The sequence below is a fragment of the Stenella coeruleoalba genome, assembly GCF_951394435.1.
Source record: "Stenella coeruleoalba genome assembly, chromosome: X".
NCBI classification, from domain to species: domain Eukaryota; kingdom Metazoa; phylum Chordata; class Mammalia; order Artiodactyla; family Delphinidae; genus Stenella; species Stenella coeruleoalba.
The window spans coordinates 107,002,534-107,019,407 of NC_137152.1; positions in this window are offsets into that span (position 1 = coordinate 107,002,534).

Sequence of the window (16,874 nt, forward strand, 5' to 3'; positions counted from 1 at the left end):
AGGACAGACAAGTAGTCCTGCTCTGAGCATTCTTCTCCCGCCCTTCGAGTTTGAAAAAACACCATGAAGAGACAAAGACACCAGGAAATATGGCTGCCTTGTTTTCTGCTCAGTTTGAGGAAGCCTGCTCATACTCTTTGCATTTTCTTTTTGGTTTCCAGTGGATATCAAACTGAAATCTAAGCCATCCAACCTCATCAGGCATCTTCTCTTCTTCAGATTTCAATTTCTACTTGACCAAGTCTTCCCACATTTGCTCTTCTTCACTCAGCATTTTATCTCCAGCATTTTCTCATGCTATCAAATTGTTTGGGGGTATCAAGGGGCAAACCTCAGGGATCCATGCCTAAGAGAGAAAAGAAAATGATTAGACCTAAGGGCTTGGCAAATCTAGGCCACAGGCCACGTGGCTATTATCCTGTCTCACCTCCCAAATTCCCTGGGGTCTTCAAATATTAGGCCTTGTTTGTTGAGTTGGAGAAGCCATTTGGTGGAGCTCTAGGAGGAAGGTCCAGATACCTCTTAAGACTGAATGCCAGACAATGTCTTACTTGGAATGATACATTCTTAAATGACTGTAAATTCCAATCAGGTGGGACACATGACTTTGTCTCATGGTGTCATCATATAACATTGGAAAACGAGCATTTTCCATGTCATTAAATGGCCTTAGACTTTATTGTGTATGTTTGTCACTGTTTTTTACTTAAAGATTAGTCTTATAATATTTTCTCATTAGTAAGTAAGACACAGAGCTTGTTTTTACTTTTGCACAAAGTCTTCACCAGCACCTTATATCATTTACACATATCCATATTAATATACCTTTCTGAGTGCTTGAATTTTCTTATATTTTATTCTAGAACACGTTTCGGAAATATAAAGTAAAAAATATATGGTAGGTCATTCACAGTGAGAAGAAATAACCACTTTAAAAATGTCTTTGCCGTGCATTATCATCCCTTCCCTACGTACATAAAATATGTAGTTTTATAAAATAATGTTCAAATTCCCCAGTACTATGATTGTTTAAAACAGTATTTTATCACCTATACCTTGTTCAAACAAGATTTGTGAATTCTTTACCCCTGACATCTAGAATAAGATAAGAATGCCCAGTTTTGTCAATTCTATTGAATGCTTTAGCCAGGGTAATCAGGCAAGAAAACATATTAAAGGCAGCCAAATTAGAAAGGAAGTAGTAAAATTATCTCTAGTCACAGATAAAATGATTACATATAAAGAAATTCCCAAGAAATCTACAAAAAATAATATTATTTCTGATTGATGAACTCAGCAAGTACTATAGGGTAGAAAAGCAACTCACACAAATCAGTTGTATTTGTATAAAGTAGCAATGAACAATCTGAAAATGAAATTAAAACAATTCCATTTATAATAGCATCAAAATGAATAATATACTTAGGACAATATTTAACTAAAGAAATTTAAGACTTTTACATTGAAAATTACTGACAATTAAAGATGACCTAAATAAATAAAAAGATATCCTTTATTCATAGGCTGGGATCCTAAATATTGTCAAGACAGCAATACTACCCAAAGGGATCTACAGATTCAATGTAATCTCTGTCATTGTCCCAACAACGGTTTTTGCAGAAATGGGAAAACTAATCTTAAAATTCCAATGGAATTGCAAGTGACTTCTGTAGCCAAATAATTTTTTTTTTTTTTCAAAAATAATCTTGAAGAGGAAAAACCAAGCTGGAGGACTCACTTCCATTTTTCAAAACTTGCTACAAAGCTACAGTAATCAAAGCACTGTGGTACTCAAATAAAAATAGACACGTGGAACAATAAATAGATTGAGAGTGCAGAATCAACACATACACTGTGGTCAGTTGATTTTCAAAAAAGGTGTGTAGGTAATTCAAAGGGCAAAGAGTAGTCTCTTTAACAAATGGTGTTAAGACAACTGGTTATCCACATACAAAAGAATGACTTTAGACATGTACTTCACACCATATGCAATAATTAACTCAGTATGGGTCAAAGTTCTAAATGTAAGAGGTGAGACTATAAAACTTTAGAGAAAAATAGAAGGACAAAATTTCATGACCTTGGATTTGATAATGGTTTCTTAGATATGTCACTAGAAGAAAAGGAAGAAAAAAAAAGGTAAAGAAATTCATCAAAAATTTTAAAAAACAAACAAAAAACAACAACAAAAAACAACTTTTGTGCATTAAAGGACTCTATCAAGAAAGTCAGCAGACAACCTGGAAAATGGGAAAAAACACTTGCAAATTATTTATCTCCCAAAGTTCTAGTATCCAGAGTATATAAAGCACTCAAGAACAAAAAGACAAATATCCCAGTTTTAAAAAATAGGAAAAGGACTTGAATATACATTTCTCCAAAGAAGATGCATAAATGGCCAACAAGCACATGAAAAGATACATAACAGTCAAAACAGAAATGTAAATTAAAACCACCAAGTGATACCTCTTCATGCCCACTATAATGTAAAAAAAGATAAGGAAAGAAAAGTACAAGTATTGCTGAGGATGTGGAGAAATTGGAAGATTCATACAGTGCTGGTAGGAATGCAAAATGTTCAGCTGCTATGGAAAAAGCTTGGCAATGCTTCAAAGATTTAAACATAGAATTACCATATGGCACAAAGTTATTTCAAGAATTTTACTATCATAACTTTGTCTGAAGGCAGGATCTTTCATTTGAGAACAATAAGAATTGCTGATGAACTGCAAAAAGAAAAGGCCATTTGGAGTTTTTTTAGAATTTACCCTGCAGCAAAACAAATAAAAATATTTAGTGAAATCTCAGTCTAAGTCCAACCAATGTAAGCAGAAAAATGCCAAGATGGTTTTTAAACTTAATCCTTAACCCTTAGTCCTTGTCACACGATATTACTAATCGTGTGACAAGGGAAGCAGAAGAAGGACTGGAAAAAAAAGTTACCATATGACCCAGCAATTCCACTCCAAGGTATCAAAAGAACCGGAAAACCACTACTTACCACAAGTACACGTATATATACACACATTCATAGCAGTCTATACACAAGAGCCAAAAGGTGGACACAAGAAAAATGTCCATCACTTGATGAATTGATAAACAAGATGTGATATACATATATATATAAAATGGATATTCAGCCATAAAAAGAAATGAAGTAATGATGTATCTTGTGACATGGATGTACCTGGAAATCATTATGCTAAGTGGGAAAGGAAAGACAGGAAAGGCCACATAGTGTATGGTTCCATTTGTATGAAATAACTAGAGTAGGTAAATCCAATGGAAGCAGAAAGTAGATTAGTATTTTCCAGGGGCTGGGCAAACTGGGTAGTGTAGAAAAACTATTTCATGGATCTAGGGCTTCGTTTGGGGTAATGAAAATGATTTGGAGGCACATAGAGATAATACCTGCACAGCATTACGAATGTACTAAATGTCACTGAATTATACACATTAAAATGATTAATTATATGTTACATGAATTTTTCCTCAAATTTTCAAAGTGGCAATATATTTAAATATGTTAGTATTCCAAAGATTTATAAATGATATTTGAAAAGCATTCAAGCTATAAGTGATAAAATATTATTTTTTAATTAATTAATTTATTTATTTATTTTTGGCTGTGTTGGGTCTACGTAACTGTGCACGCGCTTTGTCTAGTAGTGGTGAGCGGGGACTACTCTTCGTTGTGGTGCGCGGGTTTCTCATTGTGGTGGCTTCTCTTGTTGCAGAGCATGGGCTCTAGGCGCGTGGGCTCAGTAGTTGTGGCATGCGGGCTCAGTAGTTGTGGCTCGCGGGCTCTAGAGCGCAGGCTCAGTAGTTGTGGCGCAGGGGCTTAGTTGCTCCGTGGCATGTGGGATCTTCCCAGACCAGGTATTGAACCCACATCCCCTGCATTGGCAGGTGGATTCTTAACCACTGTACCACCAGGGAAGTTCCTAAAATATTGTTTTAAACTATCATAGTACTGGGGAATTTGAACATTATTTTATAAAACTACATATTTTATGTACGTAGGGAAGGGATGATAATGCACGGCAAAGACATTTTTAAAGTGGTTATTTCTTCTCACTGTGAATGACCTACCATATATTTTTTACTTTATATTTCCGAAACGTGTTCTAGAATAAAATATAAGAAAATTCAAGCACTCAGAAAGGTATATTAATATGGATATGTGTAAATGATATAAGGTGCTGGTGAAGACTTTGTGCAAAAGTAAAAACAAGCTCTGTGTCTTACTTACTAATGAGAAAATATTGTAAGACTAATCTTTAAGTAAAAAACAGTGACAAACATACACAATAAAGTCTAAGGCCATTTAATGACATGGAAAATGCTCGTTTTCCAATGTTATATGATGACACCATGAGACAAAGTCATGTGTCCCACCTGATTGGAATTTACAGTCATTTAAGAATGTATCATTCCAAGTAAGACATTGTCTGGCATTCAGTCTTAAGAGGTATCTGGACCTTCCTCCTAGAGCTCCACCAAATGGCTTCTCCAACTCAACAAACAAGGCCTAATATTTGAAGACCCCAGGGAATTTGGGAGGTGAGACAGGATAATAGCCACGTGACCTGTGGCCTAGATTTGCCAAGCCCTTAGGTCTAATCATTTTCTTTTCTCTCTTAGGCATGGATCCCTGAGGTTTGCCCCTTGATACCCCCAAACAATTTGATAGCATGAGAAAATGCTGGAGATAAAATGCTGAGTGAGGAAGAGCAAATGTGGGAAGACTTGGTCAAGTAGAAATTGAAATCTGAAAAAGAGAAGATGCCTGATGAGGTTGGATGGCTTAGATTTCAGTTTGATATCCACTGGAAACCAAAAAGAAAATGCAAAGAGTATGAGCAGGCTTCCTCAAGCTGAGCAGAAAACAAGGCAGCCATATTTCCTGGTGTCTTTGTCTCTTCATGGTGTTTTTTCAAACTCGAAGGGCGGGAGAAGAATGCTCAGAGCAGGACTACTTGTCTGTCCTGGGACAATACTGCCATCGTGTGGACATAGTTTCATCGGGCCCAAGCCATGAGCAGTTCCTCCTTGCAAGGCCTAGCCGTGGCACAGGTCAGGCCCCTGGAAGGCTAAAGGGAACCTGAACCCAAGACTGGCCTCCCTACCATTTTCTCTGTGGCTTGGCAGGAGCAGTGCAGAGTCAGGGCCTTGGCTTAGTGTCTGATCGAGGAGCGGCCACAACCCAGGAGCCAGCCAACTGCTGCCAGGAAGTCCAGACACAGGAAGTAGGGCGGTGGGGCCTCAGTTTCCTAACAGTGTGGGCAGGACTTAGAGCCAAGTGCAGAAGCTGGGGACATTTGTCTTGTGAATGTACCCTTTGGGGTTTAGCCATGCCGGCTACCCGTGTGTTGTGGGGCCTGGGCCCGTTTTGTGTGTGTGTGTGTGGTACGCGGGCCTCTCACTATTGTGGCCTCTCCCGTTGCGGAGCACAGGCTCCGGACGCGCAGGCTCAGCGGCCATGGCTCAGGGGCCCAGCCGCTCCGCGGCATGTGGGATCCTCCTGGATCGGGCAACGAACCCGTGTCCCCTGCCTCGGCAGGCGGACTCTCAACCACTGCGCCACCAGGGAAGCCCTGGGCCCGTTTTGACAGCAGTGACAGAGCACAGTGGACAGGCCAGTGCCAAGCACCCTAAATAGCCCATGTCACTGATGGAGACCGAAAGCCTGAAGTACCATTGCCTGGAGCAAGAGGGACCTGTACAGACGGAATGGGAATACACTGACTTGCCCTGTGTGGCCCAGAACATCTTCTGGGAGCCTAAAATTAATTGCTCAAGTGGATGGAACCCAGGAATGTAATGGAAGGCCCTGAGGAATTCTCTGAGCCCACCCACCAGCTGGTGGCTCCTGGGGCTTTGCAGGTTCACTGTAAACCCCAGGGTCCAATCTTTTATCCTGAAGGGATCCTGATGTTATCTCAGTTCTTGCAAGGAGGGCAGAGAGGTGGCTTTTGGGGTTGGTATTTCCCTGAAAAGGATGGCGTTATTCCCTTCCTGTGATTTAAGATGAAAAGCAAACCATTGTACCTTGAGGATCAAAATATGAGGTTTGTAACACCAAGTAAAAGTAATGGCAAAACAAATTGTATTTTCCTCTACTTCTATATGTGATAAGTTTGAACCAAACATAGAAATATTTATTTATTCTATAGAGCCAATATTCACATTGGGATTTATGTTTAAAATTTTGAAGAAAACAACTAATGGTGTCTTCACGTCTACAGAAATATATTTCTGGGTGTACTTTTGCCCATATACATAGTGAAGACTTGAATTGTTGACAAACAAGGCTTAATTTTGATAATATTCTGCATGATATTATATTCTCTAAAAGTGACACACAGCACTCTCCACATTATGGAATGATTAAATATCTTGCTCCTATAGTCAAGGAAACTGAAAGCTTTTGATAAATTATTACTTAACACAAAATCTGGTCATCTATATTTAAAGACATTTAAGTAGCCTCTCTATATAAGACCTGAGAAAGTAATAGGACAAATCTCAAACCACAAGGAAATTCCACACAAATGATGTCATTTTAAATCCATAACAAACAAAACTTTCATGCACATACACACCTGCTACACCCTGTAAAAAAAAGAATGATCAGAATGCAATAAATCAAAATATTGAGTTCCTACTAAGCTTTTGAAAGCTTTATAATCTTTATAATTGTTCACTTTTGTACTTCTTTGCCAGATGCTTAAAATATCCTTAGGATTTGAGCAACAGTAAAGAAGTGTTATGAGATTTAGCAATAAAGTTTCATTAGTTATCTCATAAACAGTTAATGTCATTGGAAATTTCCAATTACCTAATATTGTGTGAAATATTCATGGCACTAAATTCTACCTATTGTGTGACCAGGATGGAATTGAACAAAGATTTGGTGATTGTCTATGTATGTATGTATGTGTGTGTGCTTGTTTTAAACACTCCTTTAAGCAAATAAGGGAGTATATTGATGGGCCTACACCTATTTAATTAAATGGTATCAGCTTTCGTGATCAATCATATATAATATTTGAATGCATTTATCATCAAGTTGGTAATGGTGGTTGCCTCAGGAAAGTGGGATTTGTGATCAGGTGTTTCTATTTGTTCTTCAAAGATTTGTGAATTCTCATATACTTGATCAATTCCAGTCTCCTAGAAGATATTCTGGGCCACACTGTCAAGTCAGTGTATTCCCATTCCGTCTGTACAGGTCCTTCTTGCTCCAGGCAATGGTACTTTAGGCGGTCTCCATCAGTGACATGGGCTATTTAGGGTACTTGGCACTGGCCTGTCCATTGTGCTGTCACTGCTGTCACAACAGGCCCAGGCCCCACAACACAAGGGTAGCCGGCATGAATAAACCCCAAAGGGTACATTCACAAGACAAATGTCCCCAGCTTCTGCACTTGGCTCTAAGTCCTGCCCACACTGTTAGGAACCTGAGGCCCCACCGCCCTACTTCCTGTGTCTGGACTTCCTGGCAGCAGCTGGCTGGCTCCTGGGTTGTGGCCGCTCCTCGATCAGACACTAAGCCAAGGCCCTGACTCTGCACTGCTCCTGCCAAGCCACAGAGAAAATGGTAGGGAGGCCAGTCTTGGGTTCAGGTTCCCTTTAGCCTTCCAGGGGCCTGACCTGTGCCACGGCTAGGCCTTGCAAGGAGGAACTGCTCATGGCTTGGGCCCGATGAAACTATGTCCACACGATGGCAGCATTGTCCCAGGACAGCCAAGTAGTCCTGCTCTGAGCATTCTTCTCCAGCCCTTAGAGTTTGAAAAAAACTCCATGAAGAGACAAAGACACCAGGAAATATGGCTGCCTTGTATTAGCTCATACTCTTTGCATTTTCTTTTTGGTTTCCATTGGATATCAAACTGAAATCTAAGCCACCCAACCTCATCAGGTATCTTCTCTTTTTCAGATTTCATGTCCTATTTGGCCAAATATGTTTAATTAACATATACTTAATAATTAGTTTTATTCCTTTACAGCTTCAAAATCTTTTGTTATTTTCACAAATTATATCTTTATACATTGCATGTCCATTAACGTAGATTTATATTGCTTATGTAATTGCCTTGCCTTTTAAATTACATAGGAAAATAAAAGGTTAAAAAGCAAAAATAGGATATTCCCTGGCAGTCCAAGCCCAGGTTCAATCCCTACTCCAAGCCCAGGTTCAATCCCTACTCAGAGAAGTAAAATCGCACAAGCCACATGGCATGGCCAAAAATATATCTATCTATCTTATATATATATAAGATATATCTTATTATATCATATATATATAAGATATATCTTATATTTATATATATCATATATATATGATATATCTTATATCTTATATATGATATATCTTATATCTTATACATAGCATATATATAAGATATCTTATTATATATGATATATCTTATACATATATATATTTATATTATACATACATACATATGTTTATATTATATATGATATATATCTTATATATATCATATATATAATATATTCTGGCTTTTATATGTATCTATGAAGTTTCCTTCTTCCTTGTACTGGCTAGTGTCTTCATTTCACCTTGGATGACCTCCTTTTGCATTTCTGGTATGCTAGCTCCTCTAGTAACAAACTCCATCTGTATTTCTTTTCTAGCAAGTCTTAGTTTCTCCTTTGTTTTTGAAAGTTAGTCTTGCTGGATGTGGAAACCTTGGTTGACAGGGTTTTTTTAAATGCCTTTTGGCTTCCATGGTTTCTGAAGAGAAATCAACTGCAAATCTTATTGAGGCCACCTTGTATTGACATATGATGAATCTCCTTCATGCTTACAAGATTCTTGTTTGGTGGCTCTTGGAAGTTTGATTATAATGTGACTCATTTTGGATCTCTTTGTGTTTGTTATGAAGAGTTTCTTGAGCTTCTTAGATGTGTATATTCATGTTTTTTTATCAAATTTCTAGTGTGGGCCATTATTTCTTCAACTACTCTTTCTGCCTGTTTCTCTCTCTTCTCCTTTGCTAACATTATGTGTAAGACAATATACTAAATCATGTCCCACAGGTCTTGTAGGCTCTGTTCATTTTTCTTCATTATTTTTTTGTTCTGCTCCTCGGACTGGATAATCTCAACTGACCTAGCTTCAAGTTCCCTGATTCTTTCTCCTGACTGTTCAAATCTCCTGTTAGAATATTCTAGTGAATTTTTTATTTCAGTTACTGTACTTTTCAGTTCCACAGTTTCTATTTTATTACTGTTTATAATTTCTATCTCTTTATAGATATTCTCTATTTGGTGAAACATTGTTCTCCTGGTTTCCTTTAGTTCTTTGTATTTAGTTTCCTTTATCCCTTTCACACCATATTTAAGAAAGATGATTTTAAGTCTTTTCTAGTAAGTCCATTGCCTAGGCTCCATTCTAGACAATTTCAACTTATTCCTTTTTTCCCCTGTGAATGGCCATACTCTTGTTTCTTTGGATGTTTTGTTTTTTGTTGGTGGTGAAAACTGAACATTTTGAATATTACAGTGTATCAACACTGGAAATCAGATTTCTAACCCAGAGGTTTAGTTGATGGTACTTGTGGGTTGTTTTCTGCTTGTTTAGTGACTTTTCTCAATTATTTTTGTAAAGTCTGTATTCTTTGTCACGTGTGGCCACTTAAGTCTATGTTCTGTTAGCTTAGTGATCACTTAGTGTTTTGACACACTTTCTTTAAACATCTGAAAAATACTGTCAGTCTTTGCAATTGGTTTTCTATTGGGGAGGTCTTTCAAAGATTATCCAGGCTGTTCACAACTCTACTTTACCCTTCACTTCCAGATTGCAAGGAGCCTAAAGAGACATGAGAGATTAGGGTCTCAGGACTTATCTGAGCAGTTGTCCAGCCCTGGGTATGTCTGTGGTTTTCTAATTTTTCCAGTACATGCAAGAAGTTTTAAAGTTCCTTCTTTTCCCCCACATTTCCTTTCACATCCTTCTCCTTCCTATGCTTCTCCATCTGTCTACTGCTAATAGTCCTAACTATTGTCTCTTGCCCCAGGCTGCTCTGGCCAATAATTGTGCCTTTAAATTATTTTAGTAAATGCCTTTCTTCAAGACAGCCCAGCCCTGGAAACACTCCAAGTAAGTCAAAACAAAGGCATGCTCTTGCACCAACCCTTCAGGGAGCCTCCAGTTAGGTCAAAATGGACAACCACAATTCTTTGAGAATAAAGTCCATATTGCTCCCTCAGGAACTAACATCACAGACCAGGAGGGCAAGATCCATTTTTAAGACAGTGTGGTTTTGGGGGGGTGGTAGGTGGGGAATTTTAAGTGCCACAGTCCTCTCTCACTGCAAAGTAGTCACTTCTTTTTCACCAAGCCATTTTTGGTTTCCTTAAGTTTTCAACTAGATCTATAGGTTTGTAAAATTGGATTCTGACACTTTTTGTCAACTCATTAGTTACTTTTATGAAGGGATGATCATTGGGCTTCCCTACTTCAGCACCTTCAATGACATCATCTTTGCCACATGTTTTTACATTTCTAGAAACAATCATGCTTCTTTACAATGTACCTGCTACAACAGCCACGTATGAAGAAGTGAAGTGAGGTTATGAGTAATGCTACCTCTGGCAGGGAAGGATTTTTTTCTTTTCTTTTTTTTTTTTTTTTTTTTTTTTTGCGGTACACGGGCCTCTCACTGTTGTGGCCTCTCCCGTTGCAGAGCACAGGCTCCGGACGCGCAGGCTCAGCGGCCATGGCTCACGGGCCCAGCCAATCTGCGGCATGTGGGATGTTCCCGGACCGGGGCACGAACGCGTGTCCCCTGCATCGGCAGGCGGACTCTCAACCACTGCGCCACCAGGGAAGTCCGGGAAGGATTTTTAAATGTGTTCATTTTCAATCCTTTTCACCGTTTTTGGTCCCTTATCAGTTTTAACACTTCTTAGTTTGGTTGGGTGGTTCTGCTTGTCTTCAGGCTCTCTGAACTCCAGGCAATGGGCTTTTAAACATTTGGATGTACCCGAGTAGTTTAGCAAGCGCACCTGCTCCTGTTATAATGCCACCTGGAACTGGCCTGTCTTTGGTGTCCTGACACTGTTGCCATAAAAGACCCATGCCCCACAACACCAGCACAGCACTTGAAAGCCTGCTACCTCTTGTCCACAGGAGACAAATGCCCACAAGAGCCTGCATTTGTCTTTCAGTGGATTTCTCTTTTCTTCCACACTGGGTGGAGAACAAGGCCTTGCCCATGACTTTCTGTGCCTGGACCATCTGGCAGCTGCTGGCTCAATTCTAGTCCCTCACTCTCCAAGCTGTACAATAAGATCCCACCATGTTCAAGTATCCTGTAAGGCCATAGAGAAGGCGGCCAGGAGGCCCAGCTTGGGTCTAAACCTGTTCCAACTCCCCATATGCATGATCTTCCTCAACTTTTGGCCTCAAGGGAAGGAAGTTGTAAGGGTTTTTGGTGTTTTAAAACTACTTCCTCACAATGGCAGTACTGCTCCAGACATAGGCAAGCCTGGTCCTTGAGCTCTCATCTCCCACCCAACCAGTATAAAAAAAAAAAAAAAAAACGCCACCAGGAAACAAAGGTGCCAGCAAATATGGCTGCCTTGCATTTTGCGGGTTTTAAGAAACATACTCACACTGTTGTTCTTTTGTTCTCGGTTTCCATCTGAAATCAAAACTGAGGCCTAAATTACCCATCCCCATTAGGCATCTTCTCTTGCGAGAACTCAATTTCTATTTGACCTAGTTCTGCTCCTCGTCACTCAGCTTTACATCCCATGCATTTTCCCAAGCTATCAAGTACTCTGCTTCTGAGGCCAAGTCTCAAGGAGCCAGGCCTAAGAGAAAGAAGAACACTCCAGAAAATCAAGGGCAGCATTAGGGCATTTCTAGGCAACAACAATTGCTAATAATTATTGAGTATTCATTGAATACAATGTACCAGTAAATATTCCAAGGATCTTGATAAGAATTTATATATTGACTCTTCACAACATCCCTCTGGGTAAGTAGTATGATTCTTGCCGCTTAATAAATAAGGAAAGGTAGCACAGAAAGTTTAAAAACCTTTTCCAAGGTCACATAGCTAATAACAGAGACAATTTAAAAATCAGATTAGCCAGACTTCAGAGCTCCCATTCTTAAGGACTCGGGAGGCAAACTATAAGCTCACTTCTGAGGCACTTTGAGGAAGCCTCCCAACTTTTTCTGGTTTTCCTGTATTCTCTAAGACTCAGGTGCAGAGAGGATTCAGGAAGCAAGCTCAGTTCAGTTCTATCTTCGATTCTTGGCATACAGGAACAACAGGTAAAAATAAGTCAGATTCTGTTGACCTTCTAATCATTAGGCCACTTGCTTCTCAGTTAAGCCCTTTCCACAATGTGTTGCTTTTTATTGCAAACCTTGAAACTTCCCAAAGCCCCCTAACCCAATTTTTATTTGCTTAAGCAGGCCAAGGAATAAATTCCCACAAAGGCCCCACTTACACTCAGCTACCTGTAGATCTACCTGTAGATCTAGTTGTACAGGTACAGCTACCTGTAGATCTCCTTTGGCTCAGAAAGAGCAGATGAATTGGGAACGGAGAGGAAAGGAGCCACATTCAGGTCCCAGTGTTTCAATAATCAGAAACCTGTTGACTTTGTTTAATTGTATATATGGTACATGTGTATTGATATGTATTTTTCAGTATCTTATTATGATATTAATTTTGGCTATTTACCAAATATTTCCATTACTCCTCCTGGATACTGGATCAGCAATATTAGGCCAAGGGGTGGAGCCAAACCCACAGGTCTGATTAAATAAATACCCCAACCTGTCTCTGAAATCATAGCAGAACCCTCTATGGCACAACATAACCGGGACTCATAAATAAAGCAAAACAGCCAGATTATGTAATCAATACGGGTCAGCCATTTGAGGCACAGAGAAGTAGAGAAAAATGAAGAGTGGATAAAGAGGAGGATACAAAGATAGCCAGCAGAAAAAAAATTCCAACATATATTATTATCCAAGTTGTGTATAAAGATAAAATACATACAGTTTATAGTAATATTATAGGTCACTTTGTGTTCAGTTATCTGAATTCTATATTAACTAAATATTCTATATTGAAAAAAGGTTATTTTTCATAAGGAGAAAAAAGCTTTTTTCTTTTTTTTCTTTTTTGTTTTTTGGCCCTGCAGTGTGGCCTGTGTTCCCCGACCAGGGATCGAACCCGTGCCCCCTGCCGCGGAAGCACGGAGTCCTGACCACTGGACCGCCAGGGAATTCCTTTTTTTCATATTTTAAAATTATACTTTGGATAACTAAAGAATACTGTCAAAATGCTCATAAAATACAAAAGGGAAAAAGGTACAAAATGGAAAAGATATGCAAGAAAATACCCGATTATTGTAAATATGTATGTATGTAAATTAAAATGTATTACTATATTTATGTAAATATAAAACATGGTAAGGATCAAATAAAGACATAATCAGTGTTTGTCTCAAGACTGTGGAATTATAAATACAGTGAACATTCCTTAGTTTTCCTTGGGAAGTCACAGTTTACAGCCGCTGTCTAACTTAGACAATAAATTATGTAAGTACTTAGAGTACACAAATTATATTCTCTACTTAATTACCAAATTCATTATTAAGGACACATCATTTCTATATTCTTATAAAGCATTAATACTTATGCCAAAATTAAAATATGGATATATATGATGCATAAAAGTGTAAAGATATAAGAAAAGGTCAATGATAAATTTGAGTCTTAACACATACATTCAAAACCCATGGGGTTGGTAGATGCAAACTATTACATTTAGAATGCATAAACAACAAGGTCCTACTGTATAGCACAGGGAACTATACTCAATATCCTGTGATAAACCATAATGGAAAAGAATATGAAAAAAGAATGTATGTGTAGAACTGAGTCACTTTGCTGTACAGCAGAGATTGGCACAGCATTGTAAATCAACTCTACTTCAATTTAAAAAAAAAAAGCCTATGTAGAGCTTGACTCTAATTTCTGTTAAAAAGAAAACCACAGGCCCAAAATGGAGTCACTTATGCTGGACCACGCCAGCAAACCAGGGCTTAATATCTAATCAAATTGAAGATTCAACCTCCCCCAGAAATGTAGTCTTAACTGAAACAGTCAGTCAGTAATTTTATCATCAGCACCAATGAGGTACTATGTTACATGGGCCCTCTCCATTCCCCAAAGGAAGATGAGGTAACCCATATAATAAAACCCTTTTTCCCAAAAGGGAGAAGACCTACTCTGAAATAATACTCTTCTCTGTTTATGACTTCCTCATCCTGCCTTTGAAAACCTTTCCCTTTCTGTAGCCATTTGGAGCTCCCCTCTACTTGCTAGGTGGGTTGCTACCTAATTCATGAATGAATCATTCAATAATACCAATTAGATCTTCAAATTTTTCTCATTGGAACTTTGGTTTTTAGCATTTCCTTAAATGAAAATAACTAAATATGAATGTTTATTTTGAGCATCAGGTTTGAGCCACTGAAATACTTACTAGTGAGCTCTCCATCTGTAAAGACATTTAAAAAGAGAGACGCCATTTTGGTTACTTTCAAAAATATGTGAGCCAGCAAATGGGGGACTCCATAGGAGCCTAAGAAATCAGCCAAATCAAACAGCACAAGGTCTAATGGCTGAAAATGGCTTCCTGCAAGCTTTGAGATTCCAGCAATTTCTTTTCCTCTTGCAGGGACACCCGAGACTTGAGCCCTGCATCAGAAAACTTGAAAATGCGGGAAATCCTACAGAATGTTGCAGAAGAGATCTGCAAAGCCTTGGTCTAGTGGAAACAGAAGATGCCTGATGAGGGTGGGTGGTTTTGAAAATATGCCTAATGAGGGTGGGTGGTTTTCACGGACATTTCGATTTCAAATGGAAACCAAAAGCAAAAGCACAGCATTGTGGGCCGTTTCTCCAAAATGGGTTTGATGCAAGGCAGCCATATTTCCTAGCTCCTTTGTCTCTAGTTGGCGTTTTTTTCGGACTGGATGGGCGGTAGAAGAGGAGCCGGGGGCAGGGCTAGTTGGCTTTTCTGGAGCCATACTGCCATCACGAGGAAGTAGTTTTAGAAAAGCCAAAATTGTAAGCGTGAATTCCCCTGAGATCTAGCCTTTAAGAAATGTGTGGCTAATTCCCAGGCCTAATGGGCCCTGACCAAGCTGGGTCTCCTTTACTTGAACTCTGAGGCTTTCTAGGAGCTCTGGACAAAGGAAGAATGTTGGTAGAGAAGCTTCTGAGTGAGGCGCCAGTACTGTGGCATGGTTTTTGTTTCCTCCCACTGGGGGCGGAACTAGAGGAGAGCCCTCAGAGCCTATGCAGAGCTTCTGTGCATTTGTCTCCTGCCCCTGCCCCTGCCCCTTACAGAACGAAACAGTTGGGCTGGCACAAGATGTCCCTGTACTCTGTGGCCTGGGCCCCCTGTGTCAGCAGGGTCAGAGCTGGGGTTCGGGATGGGAATCTCACTCCATGTCACATCTAACAGCTGCTGGTCTGTGATCTGGAGTTCTCATGGACACCCAAAAGGCTGGTACACTCATTGCCTGGAGCAAGGATGGCCACCCTGCCATGCCAAGCCGGTGAACTCCAGAACATCAGTAGGAGTCCCAGTGTAACAACCAAATGGGAACCAAGGATGGAGAAGGAGGCCTGGAGTTGTTTTCTGAGCCCAGAAGGATGTGGCTTTGTAGCTTTTTTTCTAGGGCTCAGTATGATGACTACCCCTTAAAGCGACCTGCTCTCATCAGGGACAGAGATACGTTCTTTAGTGGTTAGCTTTCCCCTAAGGAAGATGAAACCCTTGGGGCTTGGGGAATCATTCATTCATATCAGCTAGTATTATTCTCTGTGCCTGCTTCTTAGCCTTTTACTGATGAAGATTCCTTGTAGGCTTCACAAGATATCCTCTGTTGAACTGAGCACATCAGGACCCCTGAACACTCGCCTATTTTAGTGCCACTCACTCTGCTGTACCTGAGATGATCTCAGTATATAACCTCTTAGAGAAAGGCCAAGCAGCCCATGGAAACAAGCTTTGGTATTTGTATCTTCTTTCTCCTGCTCTCTCTTCTCAATCTATTTCATTTGAATGTTTCCCTGTGTAGCTCCCAGGCGGTTGTTGGTATGACTTTAGTATGAGGATATCCTTGGGTTTTGAGTTTTTCCCTTCTATCATACATTTCCCAGTCCTTGTATCACAAGGGCACCTCACATGTCATTAAATATCCTTCAGATGATTGGATTTTGTGTTACTTAGAAGTTTGCCCAAAGATTTTTGTTTTCTTTACTACAAAAAGTGACCTTTTTCATTTCCATATGTAAACAGAACTATGCATATTTTTTTTAGAGAAATACAATCTTACGCTGGAGGCTATTTTAAAGCCGGAAGGCTATTCCTTGGTTTCTTGATTCCAAATATAAACCAGTCTTGTTAATATTTCAAAGATTCAGTCATGTATAAAGTTAAAACCTGATGGCACAACCTTAGAAAAATTATTCCAGAAAGGTGGACACAGTGAGCAGTTTGCTTGGAATCCTTCCTTTGTGCATATTCACTCTTTAGAATCCATACATATTTATGTATTCAACTTCAGGTAATAATACATGTGATAAGCATATACTTTATTTTTCCCTTTCTCTTTTCTTATATTAACAAACTAGGATGATTTGATCCTGAAGATTCAATAATTTGCTTTAATCTCTAATCAAAGGTGTGAGGTATCTTGCCTGATCAAGACACAGAGAATGGAATTCAGTCTTTGCAAGGACTTAGGAGGACTACCTAGTGTAGCGGAACCATGTGAGATCCAACCTATCTGAGAACAAT